The sequence below is a fragment of the Schistocerca serialis genome, chromosome 1 (assembly GCF_023864345.2).
Source record: "Schistocerca serialis cubense isolate TAMUIC-IGC-003099 chromosome 1, iqSchSeri2.2, whole genome shotgun sequence".
NCBI lineage: Eukaryota > Metazoa > Arthropoda > Insecta > Orthoptera > Acrididae > Schistocerca > Schistocerca serialis.
Window position 1 is genome coordinate 800,274,984 of NC_064638.1, and position 16,463 is coordinate 800,291,446.

Sequence of the window (16,463 nt, forward strand, 5' to 3'; positions counted from 1 at the left end):
GGTAAATTAGATCAACAAAACCATGAGCTCATTGGAGGGCCCTGCCCATAATACTCCAAACGTAGCAAGCACAAAGAAGGCAAGCAATAGATACTATCGCTGTGTGTGGGCAGGCATTATCTAACTGAAATGTAAATCCTGATGGCATGTCATGAAGGGAAAGAAAATGGGGCATAGAATATAGTGACATATTGCTGTGCTGTATGGGTGCTGTGGATGACAACCAAACAGGTCCTACCATGAAATGAGATTGCACCGTAGATCTCTTCTGGGTGTCAGGCCATATGGCAGGTGACAGGCAGATTGATTTTTCACTGCTGTCCAAGGTATCTTCAGGCTAGAATCTTACTGACTGGAGTGTAATTGTCTTCAGTTACGAGTCTGCTTTGAATTGAGCCCCAATAAGCAGCAAAGACGTGTCTGGACAGCGGTGGGATACCAACCAGACTGTCACCTACCAACAAGGGGCGGTGGTCTGGCATGTGTTTCTTTTCTTAACATGACCCCTTTTGTTGTGATCTGCAGCACCCTTACAGCAAATCGGTAAGTCAACAATATTCTATGTCCTGTTTTGTTGCCCTTCATGCAAGATACTGCTCGTCCGCTCACAGCGAGGTTTGTACTGCTTGTCTTTTAGCTTGCCAATCCCTGCATTGGCCAGCAAGGTCACCGTATCTCTGTCCAATCGACAAAGTGGAGCATTATGGGCAAGACCCTCCAACCAGCTTGGGATTTTGATGATCTACAGTAACAATTGGACAGAATTTAGCACAATATTCCTTCAGGAGGATATCCAACAATCTTACCAATCAATGACAAGCCAAATAACTGCTTGCAATGATCCAGTTTTCCTGAAAATGTTATCCTTTATTTGTCTGTACATGTACACTACTGGCCATTAAAATTGCTACACCAAGAAGAAATGCAGATTATAAACGGGTATTCATTGGACAAATATATTATGCTAGAACTGACATGTGATTACATTTTCACGCAATTTGGTTGCATAGGTCCTGAGAAATCAGTACCCAGAACAACCACTTCTGGCCGCAATAACGGCCTGGATACGCCTGGGCACTGAGTCAAACAGAGCTTGGATGGCGTGTACAGGTACAGCTGCCCATGCACCTTCAACACGATACCACAGTTCATCAAGAGTAGTGACTGGCGTATTGTGACGAGCCAGTTGCTCGGCTACCATTGACCAGACGATTTCAGTTAGTGAGAGATCTGGAGAATGTGCTGGCCAGGGCAGTAATCGAACATTTTCTGTATCCAGAAAGGCCCATACAGAACCTGCAACATTCAGTCGTGCATTATCCTGCTGAAATGTAGGGTTTCGCAGGGATCGAATGAAGGGTAGAGCCACGGGTCGCAACACATCTGAAATGTAACGTCCACTGTTCAAAGTGCCGTCAGTGCCAACAAGAGGTGACCAAGACATGTAACCAATGGCACCCCATACCATCGCCCCGGGTGATACGCCAGTATGGCGATGACGAATACACGCTTCCAATGTGCGTTCACCGGGATGTCGCCAAACATGGATGCAACTATCATGATGCTGTAAAAAGGAACCAGGATTCATCCGAAAAAATGAAGTTTTGCCATTCATGCACCCACGTTCGCCGTTGAGTACACCATCGCAGGCGCTCCTGTCTGTGATGCAGCGTCAAGGGTAACCGCAGCCATGGTATCTGAGTTGATAGTCCATGCTGCTGGAAACGTCATCGAACTGTTCGTGCAGATGGTTGTTGTCCTGCAGACATCCCCATCTGTCAACTCAGAGATCGAGACGTGGCTGCACAATCCGTTACAACCATGCACTTAAGATGCCTGTCATCTCGACTGCTAGTGATACGAGGCCGTTGGGATCCAGCACGGCGTTCCGTATTACCCTCCTGAACCCACCGACTCCATATTCTGCTAACAGTCATTGGACTTCGACCAACGTGAGCAGCAACGTCGCGATACGATAAACCGGAATTGCGATAGGTTACAATCCGACCTTTATGGAAGTCGGAAACGTGATGGTACTCATTTCTCCTCCTTACACGAGGCATCACAACAACGTTTCACCAGGCAACGCCGGTCAACTGCTGTTTGTGTATGAGAAATCGGTTGTAAACTTTCCTCATGTCAGCACGTTGTAGGTGTCGCCACCGGCACCAACCTTGTGTGAATGCTCTGAAAAGCTAATCATTTGCATATCACAGCATCTTCTTCCTGTCGGATAAATTTCGCGTCTGTAGCACGTCATCTTCGTGGTGTAGCAATTTTAATGGCTAGTAGAGTACATCACACTACTGATTTTCGTCCACTCAGATAATTGCTTCGTTATTGTGTTTTTCGTTGTAGACGTATTTTAGTCCTTGTAGGTACAAACGAGCATGTCCTTATCCAGAGTAAGGATTAATGACCAAGAAATGTGCAACAGGGCCACTCTATTCTCTACTAGCTGAGTACCCAGCATTGCCCACGTTTTGCATTTACACAGTGTCTGCTCTATGCTCAAGTCACCAGTTGCGGCGGGGCGGGTTAAAAGTCGTGTTGCGTTGTGTAACTGTTCAACCACTGTCTTTCATCGTACTGTGCACTACAAAAAGTTCCACCTACCTCAGTACGGTGTCTGGTCACCAGCCCGATTCTCTCTCTGTACACGTAGATATTGTTCAGACGATGTTAAAAACAGCGTTGAAGAAAAACATCATCAATACTTATGTTTGCAGACTCTGCCTAAACTCTGGTAACAAGCTATGCTGTAATATCTTATAACGATTTTTGGGTGGAGGGCGATTACTTCATTCTTTTGGAAAAATTCTTTATTTCGGTATGTTCAAAATTAAAGAATTCGCCATCAGCCCATATTTATTTAAATGACTAATATCAATCTCGTCAGCTCACAGTTCATACAACCCAGTATACACGCGAGACAGCCAGAAATGTACTTAAGTCCGACCCAAATTATTACGTGATCTACAGTCGATGCTCTGCTACAATAAATGAGTTTCACATGCAGTCTTTTTTTTTTTTTTTTTTCAGTGGATTTCTAATAAAGAAACTGTTCGCCAACTATTCCATAGATGAATATGAAACAAGCCAAGTGGAATTCTACAAAGGCCGAAAGTACACACGCGTTTATCTTTCCAACTTAACACTTCACAAAGCTCAAATTTCCACAATCTGTCCGTAAATGCAACTGCTTTCACGACAATACCGTCCGGACATGAAATACCAGTTACTTCTCAATTTTATTCATAACGCAGACGGACACGTCCAACATGACCTGTATGTCCGATAGCTAACCAACAACTCCGGCGTGACTACCGTTCCTTCCAGGGGCTATAACTACTTGATAGAGCGCAGGAAATGCTTAACTCTGATTAGTTGTTCAAAATGACCAGCCAATTAAAACAATCCTTCGAGTTCTATCTCACGCCAAAACTGTCCTACACCAATCAATATTCACATATGCATTTACGTCACTTCGTCATGCAAATCTTAATAAAATTTTTAACAAAACCAAACGAAAGGAAAACTAATCCTGAAATGACTAGAAAATCATTACTCTGCAAGTGGCTATTCTGGCTGCCTTCTTACAAAAGCAAGTACTCCTGGGCATTAACGTCATCAGAAAGGAAGGGAAATTACAGCTTTCATTGCAACTACTTGCTTCCCACTTTCCCATGACATAGTTACATAATGTTTAACATAAAATGTCCCACATACACACTCTCACTCACTTTCATTTATTCACACAACAAAACAAATAGTTATTAAATAAATATTAAATGTCTCACATACACACTCTCACTCACTTTCATTTATTCACACAACAAAACAAATAGTTATTAAATAAATATTAATCCTTTCTGAATTCTGTATTGTAAAAATGAAAAATAGTGAACTTTTTAATTACAAAAATCTAAATAAATTATTCTGCCATTTAGCGAACTTCAGTGTCGGTTTTTGGTGTTTTAGGTAATTGTCTCTAAATCTGAAAGTATCTCAGCTATATAGTTGAGATTTTAATAACAAATTGCTGTATATTGACTTTTAACAAAACTGAATAATACTTAATACTGTTTATTTAGATTCTTAGGGGCTTGAATATTCTGTCGCTCGAACTTTACAAGTTGCGCTTCCCACGGCTAGGCGAGCGACAGGTGTGAGTGGGTCACGTTAAGATACCAGCGGCTGTATATTGCCACTGCCATCGGCCCCAAAGCTACGAGTCCGTACTTCAAGGTAGCTTTCTGCAATAAAATGCTATTGTGTATTGACTCGCGACATTACACAGTGAAAGCCCCATAAAAATTCATCTAGTAGTTTTGGGGATTAGCCTGTTCACACAGACAGATAAAAAAAATATTAGTAAAACTTTAAATCAGAATATCTTTTTTGTGACCCAATTTTGATGAACTAAAGTCTCTACAGTGCCACAAACTCTGCTCAAATTACCTGCAGAAACCCCATCGTCTCATAGTTTTGGAGATTAGTGTGTTCAAAGACAGACAGACAGGGTGATTTTACAGATTTATTATTAGTATATACAGAAGTGATCTCACAGACGGGATGAGCAACAATTTACAGCTGTTTGACAAAGGAGATGCCACATAGGATACTAATATGACCAATTCTTGACTACTGTTCTAGTATTTGGGATCCCCATGAGGTCGGATTGAAGGGAGGCATCAAAGCAATTCAGAGTTATGTTACTACATTTGTTATCGTTAGGTTCAGTCAGCGTCTAAGTACACTCCTGGAAATTGAAATAAGAACACCGTGAATTCATTGTCCCAGGAAGGGGAAACTTTATTGACACATTCCTGGGGTCAGATACATCACATGATCACACTGACAGAACCACAGGCACATACACACAGGCAACAGAGCATGCACAATGTCGGCACTAGTACAGTGTATATCCACCTTTCGCAGCAATGCAGGCTGCTATTCTCCCATGGAGACGATCATAGAGATGCTGGATGTAGTCCTGTGGAACGGCTTGCCATACCATTTCCATCTGGCGCCTCAGTTGGACCAGCGTTCGTGCTGGACGTGCAGACCGCGTGAGACGACGCTTCATCCAGTCCCAAACATGCTCAATGGGGGACAGATCCGGAGATCTTGCTGGCCAGGGTAGTTGACTTACACCTTCTAGAGCATGTTGGGTGGCACGGGATACATGCGGACGTGCATTGTCCTGTTGGAACAGCAAGTTCCCTTGCCGGTCTAGAAATGGTAGAACGATGGGTTCGATGACGGTTTGGATGTACCGTGCACTATTCAGTGTCCCCTCGACGATCACCAGTGGTGTACGGCCAGTGTAGGAGATCGCTCCCCACACCATGATGCCGGGTGTTGGCCCTGTGTGACTCGGTCGTATGCAGTCCTGATTGTGGCACTCACCTGCACGGCGCCAAACACGCATACGACCATCATTGGCACCAAGACAGAAGCGACTCTCATCGCTGAAGACGACACTTCTCCATTCGTCCCTCCATTCACACCTGTCGCGACACCACTGGAGGCGGGCTGCATGATGTTGAGGCATGAGCCGAAGACGGCCTAACGGTGTGCGGGACCGTAGCCCAGCTTCATGGAGACGGTTGCGAATGGTCCTCGCCGATACCCCAGGAGCAACAGTGTCCCTAATTTGCTGGGAAGTGGCGGTGCGGTCCCCTACGGCACTGCGTAGGATCCTACGGTCTTGGCGTGCATCCGTGCGTCGCTGCGGTCCGGTCCCAGGTCGACGGGCACGTGCACCTTCCGCCGACCACTGGCGACAACATCGATGTACTGTGGAGACCTCACGCCCCACGTGTTGAGCAATTCGGCGGTACGTCCACCCGGCCTCCCGCATGCCCACTATACGCCCTCGCTCAAAGTCCGTGAACTGCACATACGGTTCACGTCCACGCTGTCGCGGCATGCTACCAGTGTTAAAGACTGCGATGGAGCTCCGTATGCCACGGCAAACTGGCTGACACTGACGGCGGCGGTGCACAAATGCTGCACAGCTAGCGCCATTCGACGGCCAACACCGCGGTTCCTGGTGTGTCCGCTGTGCCGTGCGTGTGATCATTGCTTGTACAGCCCTCTCGCAGTGTCCGGAGCAAGTATGGTGGGTCTGACACACCGGTGTCAATGTGTTCTTTTTTCCATTTCCAGGAGTGTATATGGAGATTCTTTGGAAACACCTGGAAGGAAAACGAAGCTCTTTTCACGAGGCACTATTACAGAGATTTAGAAAACCGGGATTCGAAGATTACTGCAGAGCAATTCTACTGTCACCAACGAACATTTTGCGTTAAGAATCATAAAGATGTGAAAAACGGTGGCTTGTACGAGGGCTTTTATAAAGTTTTTTCCCCCGTTGCTCTATCTGTGAGTCAACGTGAAAGGAAATGAACAGTAATGTTACATGGTACCCTCCGTCATGAACTGAACAGTGACTTGTGGAGTGTGTATAGACTTAGATGGCAAGGATAGGTTGCAATCCTGTCTCGCTTCCTTCTCAACTATTACATTCCTTTTAAGTCTTGACTCAGAACTGCAACCTTGTTTCTGTGCAAGCAGAAGATGACATTTCACTCCCTATTTCTCATACCAGGAAGCTTCAGAGTCAGTATTTTTCATACGTGACTTATAATTGATGGTTTGTAATATTCACATCGGTCACTGCCAGCCTTATTTGGTCTTCTTCAAGTCTGAGGGTATTTTGTTTAGCTCATATTACCTGCAAGCCAAGGAAAACAGTTTTGTCACACTAGGTCCACCCAAGGGTCTTAATAATTCTGAGAAAACGTCTACTCCAGACACCTTTTTTTCAGCTTAAGTAATTCAGGGCTGTATTTTGAAGGACCAGTATCATTCACCTATTCTTTTTTCTTTATTTTTCGTTATTGTGTCCTACAGGGTGTAAACGAGGACATAGAAAAAAATTCCCGGTTAAAAATACACTTTCTCCCGGATGAAAACGCACTTTTCCGTGTTATTAAGTAACAGAATATTTTCCATCGGAATTGTAAGATTTATCATTCCTTTGAATGGTTGTTTTTATACACGGGCTTAGAATAAGAAAACGAAACTCAGGGAAGAAAACCCCTTTTGGAAAGATTTTTGATGTGCAGCAACTTGTATGCTGCATATTTTTGTATTATGAAAGTATAAACTCGAATTCCACAAAACACCGCATGTTACTTTCCGAACCATTGTAATTGCGCTGCGCTTTCGTAAGCCACTCATAGCTCATGTCACGTGATCCCGCCAACCGATGACAACGGATATTCAGACCACAGTACACGTGATGTCAGATAATAGTAACATCAGTGTTAAGTAGCGCGGATACACAAACTGGAAAGGTAATGTTTTTAATTAATATACGTTGTGTAGCTACAAGAAAAGCAAAGCTTTCACATATAATATTGGTCTCTAAGGCTGCAAGAGAAGCTAAGCTTTCACATGTAATATTGATCTTTTTTGGGCGTGTTACACTTTTAAGATATATCACACAAATGTGCCAGTAAAATTTTTAGCCGAGTCCAGTGACTTGTCCTCAAAGTTTTCCACAAATAAATTAGCTACTGCAGAAGAGAGAGAGCTTCCCGTAGCACTACATCAATTTGCTCATGATAACGACATGAATGTCTGGGCAAAAAATATTTCTAAATGGCTCGTCATCTGCGGTAGTGTTCTCGCTTCCCGCGCCCGGGTTCGATTCCCGGCGGGGTCAGGGATTTTCTCTGTCTCGTGATGACTGGGTGTTGTGTGATGTTCTACGTTCTAGGGGACTGATGACCATAGATGTTAAGTCCCATAGTTCTCAGAGCCATTTGAACCATTATTTGGCTCGTCATCAAACGATCTGTGATTTAAGAAGTACATTTTGTCGCACATAGTTCAACTAGCGTAAAAGGAAATTTACCTTGAAAGTAACGCTTTTCAAACCATCATTCGCAATATTTTCCCGCGACCTGTTAGAAATAGGTTCGTTTCAGTAGTTGTCAGAGAGCGCCAGATGACAGGTGCCGCCGCGCTTTGGCAGCTACTGCGGCGCAGAAAGCCCGTATGTTCGCACGTGTAAAACATTAAAAGATGTTACATTATGTCATAAAAGAAAAAAGACGTAAGAGGATACTCCAAGAGCATCGGAATTTCGTGAATCATACTAAAATGGCACATTTAAAATGCATACTTAAAGAGCACATTCGTAGGCCCAGATTCCCAATGAAGTAGGCCTCGATCTGATACTAAGCTTTTCAGTGTGGGTTCCGGGATGTTAATTTCCTTGGAGTACCTGTACTGTATTAACTCATTTTTGATTCTATATTATGGTATAATGCCATACGTGCTAGAAGATGAAAACGTACACTTGAAATGCAGCGAGCTGTTGAAATTAGCCAAGAGTGAGGACCTAAACACTTTGTTTCAAATACATTGACTGCCTCAGCGTAAAAGATTAATAAACACCAAATTTCTTTAGCAGACCGACGAAAATAACTTAATTGTTCTACAAGGCGATTAATGCATGACTGTCAGAAAAGTGGAAATAAAACAAAATCTGAAACTAATAACGTATATTAGCCTTCCGTGGTTGTCTTTTAATTCACTTGATGGCTCCCGGCCACAGAAATCAGTTTTGTTTTCATTTGACGTGAGAGCAGTAAACGAAGAGGAAACAGCAAACTTACTAAAGCGTAAACACGGGTCACGTGGAGACTATACACTTACCCACTACAACTCTGCTCTGCGCATCAGCCCCGGATCTACGATAATTCCGAACCGGGGCAATACTGCGATAATGCCCCCCCCCCCCCCCCCCCCCCTCCCACCCCACCCCAGCCCCCTCCCTCGGGGGTTCGGGATACGAAGTCAAAAATTTAAAAAAATTAATTTTCAAAAATATGTTCATTTTGTACGCACATCTTTCTGAAGAGTCTGATACATAAAACATATGTGTTCGAGGAAATGAAAGAAATGTTATTTGGTCTTAAGTGTGCCAGAGTGCAGTTCCATCCCTCTTCACACAGCATTCTTCTATCGCATGTCACTGTATTTCGTTTTGTGGAATTGTAAAGTGTATATTTTGTACTGGATGCCATCAAACTATAATCAGGTTTTGTAATCCGGAGAACAAGAACTCTTCAGAAAATTTGCTCTTTATTGACTGTTAGCTAATAACTTTCTGTTTTGGGTGACAACATTAAATATAGGATGCATAAAACCAGTAAAGGCAAGAGACAAACAAGACAGCACACATTTCTTCAATCCTTAGCACATAGCATTATTTTTTCTCTAATCTTGCTACAGCTTTACATGGCGCACTTTCCTTTCTGCGAAAGAATCTACGAGGTGCATTCAAGTTCTAAGGCCTCTGATTTTTTTTCTCCAGACTGGAAAGAGATAGAAACATGCGCATTGTTTTAAAATGAGGCCATGTTCATTGTCAATATGTCCCAGAGATGGCAGCACCGTACGGCAGATGGAATTTTACTGCCAGCGGCGAGAATGAGAACTGTTTTAAATACTTCAAATGGCGACGTTTTCCTTACTTGAACAGCGTGCAATCATTCGTTTTCTGAATTTGCGTGGTGTGAAACCAATTGAAATTCATCGACAGTTGAAGGAGACATGTGGTGATGGAGTTATGGATGTGCCAAAAGTGCGTTCGTGGGTGCGACAGTTTAATGAAGGCAGAACATCGTGTGACAACAAACTGAAACAACCTCGGACTCGCACAAGCTGGTCTGACGACATGATTGAGAAAGTGGAGAGAATTGTTTTGGGGGATCGCCGAATGACTGTTGAACAGATCGCCTCCAGAGTTGGCATTTCTGTGGGTTCTGTGCACGCAATCCTGCATGACGACCTGAAAATGCGAAAAGTATCATCCAGGTGGGTGCCACGAATGCTGACGGACGACTACATGGCTGCCCGTGAGGCATGTTGCCAAGCAATGTTAAAGTGCAATGACAGCATGAATGGGACTTTCTTTTCGTCAGTTGTGACAATGGATGAGACGTGGATACCATTTTTCAATCCAGAAACAAAGCGCCAGTCAGCTCAATGGAAGCACACAGATTCACCGCCACCAAAAAAATTTCGGGTAACCGCCAGTGCTGAAAAAAAGATGGTGTCCATGTTCTGGGACAGCGAGGGCGTAATCCTTACCCATTGCGTTCCAAAGGGCACTACGGTAACAGATGCATCCTACGAAAATGTTTTGAAGAACAAATTCCTTCCTGCACTGCAACAAAAACGTCCGGGAAGGGCTGCGCGTGTGCTGTTTCACCAAGACAACGCACCCGCACATCGAGCTAACGTTACGCAAGTTTCTTCGTGATAACAACTCTGAAGTGATTCCTCATGCTCCCTACTCACTTGACCTGGCTCCTAGTGACTTTTTCCAACAATGAAAGACACTCTCCGTGGCCGCACATTCACCAGCCGTGCTGCTATTGCCTCAGCGATGGTCAAAACAGACTCCTAAAGAAGCCTTCGCCGCTGCCATGGAATCATGGCGTCAGCGTTGTGAAAAATGTGTACGTCTGCAGGGCGATTACGTCGAGAAGTAACGCCAGTTTCATCGATTTCGGGTGAGTAGTTAACTAGAAAAAAAATCGGTGGCCTTAGAACTTGAATGCACCTCGTATTACCTCATCAAAGTTCGTCAAACGTTTTGCTACATGAAAAATCAAAATATTGTTCTCTAATACTGCGTAAGTTATTAATACAAATAGTACCCAAGACTGGTAGGGTTTCTCGATCTGATTACGTCTATTTTGTCACTGTCTGCTAGATAAAACAAAATAGGCCTTTCTAACACTGCAGAAGTTGAAACACATACCAAATAAACGAGACTGTTTTGGTACAAATGGTCATTTTTATAACACGACAGAATATAATTCACGAAGACCAACATAAAATGCCTACTACGTCTGTGATAAGCAAAAAGCTTCATATTAGAAAATAGTTTCACATTTCATTCATACGCTCCTGTTTCTCGAGCATGAGATCGAAAAGTAGTAGCATGAGATTTTTATATAAATTTGGAATCGTCATATTATTCCCTAATTTGTGTGATGTCCCAGTTTCTTCTCCTTCCTCGTTCTAACAATCAATCTTGTCATGACTAGTTCTGAAACTATTTCAGCCTTTGTCAAAACTTATTCGCCATGTAACTTCACTAACCCTGCCAGAATCACTGGTTTAGTTATCTGATTATTCTCCGGTTAAGTGTTGTTATGTTCGTACAAACCATTTTCCGCGCTACTTTCAGTATAGAACTTAAGCAGCTGCTAGACGGGGACTGTAAAACTGGCCCTTACTAATGTGCGCATCATTTACGATGGCGGCCGAGTTTAGGTTCGTTCTGCGCATCTGACATCACAAAACACAGTCCGCCAATGAACAGAGAACGACGTTGCCAGAGCTCGACTGCAGTGCAAGGCACAGACGAGTGTCTCCAGTTTTAGAAACGTTCAGTAATAAATCAAGTAATTGAACAAAAGCAATGTCTTGATAGCAGACTTTCTTTTATAGAAAGTTTGGAAAAAGCATTCTTTATACCAATTGCTTCATATTCTATTAATTAATTAAACCAAACAAGCAATAAGCCTCCTAATTCAGGCGACAGCAAGGGAAGGTGTTTGTATCATTCTCACTAACCGCTTTTTTCACAATAAAGAACAGCGCTAATTGTTTATTTCCTGAATGAGATTTTCACTCTGCAGTGGAGTGTGCTCTGATATGGAACTTCCTGGCAGATTAAAACTGTGTGCCGGACCGAAAAAAAAAAGACTCGAACTCGGGACCTTTGCCTTTTGTGGGCAAGTGCTCCACCAACTGAGCTACCCAAGCACGACTCACGCCCCGTCATCACAGCTTTACTTCTGCCAGTATCTCGTCTCCCACCTTCCAAACTTTACAGAAGCTCTCCTGCAAACCTGCAGAACTAGCACTCCTAAAAGAAAGGATATTGCGGAGACACGGCTTAGCCACAGGCTGGGGGATGTTTCCAGAATGAGATTTTCACTCTGCAGCCGGCCCAGGCGGCACTATGTTTTCGATTTTTTTCAAATTGTTGCATCCTTGAGCCCTCGTTAACCAGATGTACGTCTAGCGATTGGCGGCTGACGCTACAGATAAGACTTTATTAATAATTACAGTACAGTGTTACATCACCAGTTACAGTTACATTCTCAGCAAGTACACCAAGTCCTTTCATCCATACATGTATTTTTTCATCATGACTAACTTTACGACAGGAGCGGGTATACAATGTAAAAGGCATATTACTATATACATAACTAGGTCTAGATTGGGTCTTGGCATCTATTCCACAATGCCAGGTCTTATAAGCGATGACATCTCGGTCGGCAAATGATTCCAATCCAGGTAGAGAGGCATTCTCACATCGGACGATAGCGAGAGTAAACCATCCACTTCCAGTACTCCCTGTGGCAACGTCAAGGCTGAAATTAACTCGACATCCACGGAAAAAAATCGGTCCATTCAGTATGACACTTTGTGCAGTTCCATTTGTGACAAGTTTATTCTCCAGGCTTATTATGTGTTTGTAGACTGGCATGCGATGGCGACGTTGACGATAAACACGTCGACGAGGCATAGTGCTTCAATGCTGTTGCAGATATAGCTCACACCGGAATGGTTCTGCTGGTCTGCGTTGGCCGCTTTTATACTGAGCGCGTGTCCTTGATTACAGAGCCCTGATAACGGACTTAGCCGCTGCGAGGCTTATAAGACCTGGCATTGTGGAATAGATGCCGAGACCCAATCTAGCCTTGTTATGTATATAGTAATATGCCTTTTACATTGTATACCCGCTCCTGTCATAAAGTTAATGTATGGATGAAAGGACTTGGTGTACTTGCTGAGAATGTAGCTGTAACTGTTGATGTAACCCTGTACTATAATTGTTAATAATGTCTTATCTGTAGCGTCAGCCGCCAATCGCTAGACGTACATCTGGTTCGCAGGAGAGCTTCTGTAAAGTTTGGAAGGTAGGAGACGACATACTGGCAGAGGTAAAGCTGTGAGGACGGGGCCTGAGTCGTGCTTAGGTAGCTCAGTTGCGTGTCCCGGATGGCGCAGTGGTTAACCCACCTGACTGCTAAGCACGTAATTCCAGTTTCTAATACCGGTCGGGTACACATTTTCATTTGTTGCCGGCATGGTAGCTAAGCGTGTTCGGTCAGAGAGCCGGTTGGCCTCTGTAATAAAAAAACTGAGTGGAAGGATCAACCACCGAACTTGAACAGGATGTCTTGCGACGTCCGCAACGACCAAACACAACGAACAAAAAAGTTGGTAGAGCACTTGACCGCGAAAGGCAAAGGTCTCGAGTTCGAGTCTCGGTCCGGCAGGAAGTTTGTTTATTTCCTATTGTACTTCGACAAAACGTGAGTAATTCATAGTCATACCAACAGTGTTTGTCGTTATTTTGCATGATATTTTAAAATCCTCCGGGAGATCTATTCGAATGACGAGTTGCGTTAGCGTAATGGTTAGTGTGTATGGCTGCTAAGTGAAAGGTTCAAACCTTGTTCGGTGCTTAATATTTTCTTTATTTAAAAACAATGTCGAAGTGTCTTACTTCATGAATTTTATTCGTTTAAATGTAATTTTTTGAAATTTCTAGTGGCAACTAAAATCGACCATACGGAAAGTATACGCTATGGACTTTTACCTCTCCAAAATTTCGTGCAATGGTTTACTGCATCTAATGCTGCACAATAACTGCGTTGAACATCGAAACAAAATTAAGTCATTTATGGGGGGGGAAGGTATCAGTCAAGATGATGTGTAAACATCAAATTTTTGGGCCAAACAGGTTTTGTGAAATCGAATGATAAAAGTGTGTCAAAGCAGTCGAAACACCATGGGTCTACACAGGCGAGCAGTGCAGTGATGACAAAATCGCGCACATCGCGGAATGCGGGGAGCACGTCTCTGTAGCAGCGAAAGGGTTAATGCGGCCATGGTGGCTACACTTCATAAACTGCGCCCCCCCCCCCCCCCCCCCAAACGTAAGTTAGCGAACTATACTGTGGCGCTGCTTCTCTTGGCGCATACAACTGGCAACGCAACAATCTCCCGCGTCTGGGCGGGCATGCGCGAACCGCCAGGATAAAAGAATGAACTATAGTGTAGCGAACTGGCCAAAAATTTTCTGACACAATTTCATTTTCCTTAATACACCGAGAAGATAACACGTAATCTTTCTTACCTGTTATTCCTGTTAGCCGTTTATTTCCACTCTGGAAGTCTGAATCTATCGATTTCCCTAGTAAGTATAACAACGCTGATCATTCGCAAACCCAATCAAGAACATAACAGACAGCGATTGGCGTTCGCTCGTTCGGCTTTACTCCGCTCAGCTCGTATAGCCCGGTCTCCTTTTGCCTGCAGGAAAGTTTATTTCTAGATGCGACGATGAATCCCCTGACAGACTTCACGTACACTATGCATGCATTCAAAAATCAAATTATGATTCATTCCGAAATCAACTTACAGTGTGTGTTCAAAAACTAACAGGGATGTGTTTCAAAATCATATGAGTAATCGATAGACCAACGTGCGCTGGATGCTAGGCGTTTTGTGAAACAAGGTTTTTCCTCCTCAAGAATATGAATTTGGGACCCCTCTCTCTCCCTCATAGATATGGGCCTGCTGTGCATGCGTGAATCTGGCAGCTTGGGCGCGGCAGTAAAATTTTTCCCGGTTGCATCTAGCAGCTTGCTGCGACTGTTTACAGCCAACAGCCACAATTCTGTAGCCAGAAGCGGGAGAAGGTACTACTCATACGCAACTCAACTGCGCATGCGCATAAGCCCGCTCGTAACTGCTAAAACGAATCTAATGTACACAGTGGTGACGTCACGCTCATCGGAGGAAATTTGTTATGAAGCATTGCTTAGTCTCCCTAAAGCCTTTGACACAATTTGATGTTGGCAAATGCTTGTATGAGCAGTTTTGTTGTATATGCACATTTCCTTTGCAATTAATGTTTTATTTTCTTTTTTTTCTCGTTCACGTTTTATTGTTGCAGTATTATTCTGCAAAAGCGCGATATAGTAATATCCTTTGTTAGAGTATCGATTCTTACCGGTCAAAATTACAAAAATTTAACTGGCTAACTACCTATGGGCCCAACACAATAGGTTTAAAACAATTTGATTTACTTCTGTGTGTAAGATATCTGATGAGATTATATTCTGATATGTGGTTAACTTATTTTCATCACCAGCCACAAGTACTAGCCAAACAACCAGCTGAATAATTCTGAAGACTTTTATGGCCTCCTCTGTGTCAAAATGGGAATTTCCAATGGAAGCAGAGGGGATAGATTACTATCAGGGACTGACAAAGTGTGATATCTAAATGCAAATCATTAAAATAAACTGATAAGCAAAGAATAATATTTTTACTGGGCATATATGAGCAAAGGTCAATAAAGTGAACAATTATAAAAAAAAATATGTAGCTTTGTCCACTGTAATTGTATAATTAAGAGTGAGAATATCTCCCCCCCCCCCCCCCCCCCCCACATGGGTTGTTTGATTGATACAACAAATTAAGTATACCGGTAACATTTTGAATACCTCAATTAATTGTTTAGCAAAAGACTGTAATTCTTTTTATGTGTGATACAGTACAGTGCAGTTGTGTAGAAATATATGGCAAAGTGAAACTAATCATTATTTTTCAGTCAACTCAAAGCAGAGTGTGCTTCAGGGGTTTTATAATTTTCTTGCAGGCCTAACTTCATGATTCAATAATAATAATATCAATTAGGTCCCAGTCATGAAAATAAATATAACCAAATAAAGACAGTTATTCACTGGAAAATAAAAAAGATACAAGACAGATTTTTAAAAACAATATCATTTTTGTCTTTCTGATCAAAGATGTACATGAATATGTATAGAAATAGATTTATTTTATGTTACTTGACTATGACATATAAAATAATCTGGCCTGGAGCTGAGGTAAAAGCTTCTGGTCTTACAACATTATTGGGACTGCAAACCTGGTAGTTAAAGAAAGGAAGGAGAGCCAGTGGATAATTACATGGCCTCAGTGGGGGGGGTGGGGGGGGGGGGGGGAAATTATTACTATTATAGTTACGAGTTTTTTTCTCTTTTTGATTTTGACTGTCACTGAGCATTATGTGTGGTGGCCAGTCTTACTTCATGTACTACTCTGCAGTCGTTTGTCCACGTAACGAGTGACAGAACATTAAATTTACACAGCATGATGTAAGTTGCTCTACACTGTCAAGTTCTCAAATTCCTTAATCACTAATCTGATCTTCATCTACTTTCTCTTCCATTTACAAAATACTGTTTTCAAGTTTCTTTCCTTTATATAGTCCTACTATGTACCTCTTCCATCTTTCAGCATCCTCTTCCTTGATTAGTAGTGGCCTGTCATCT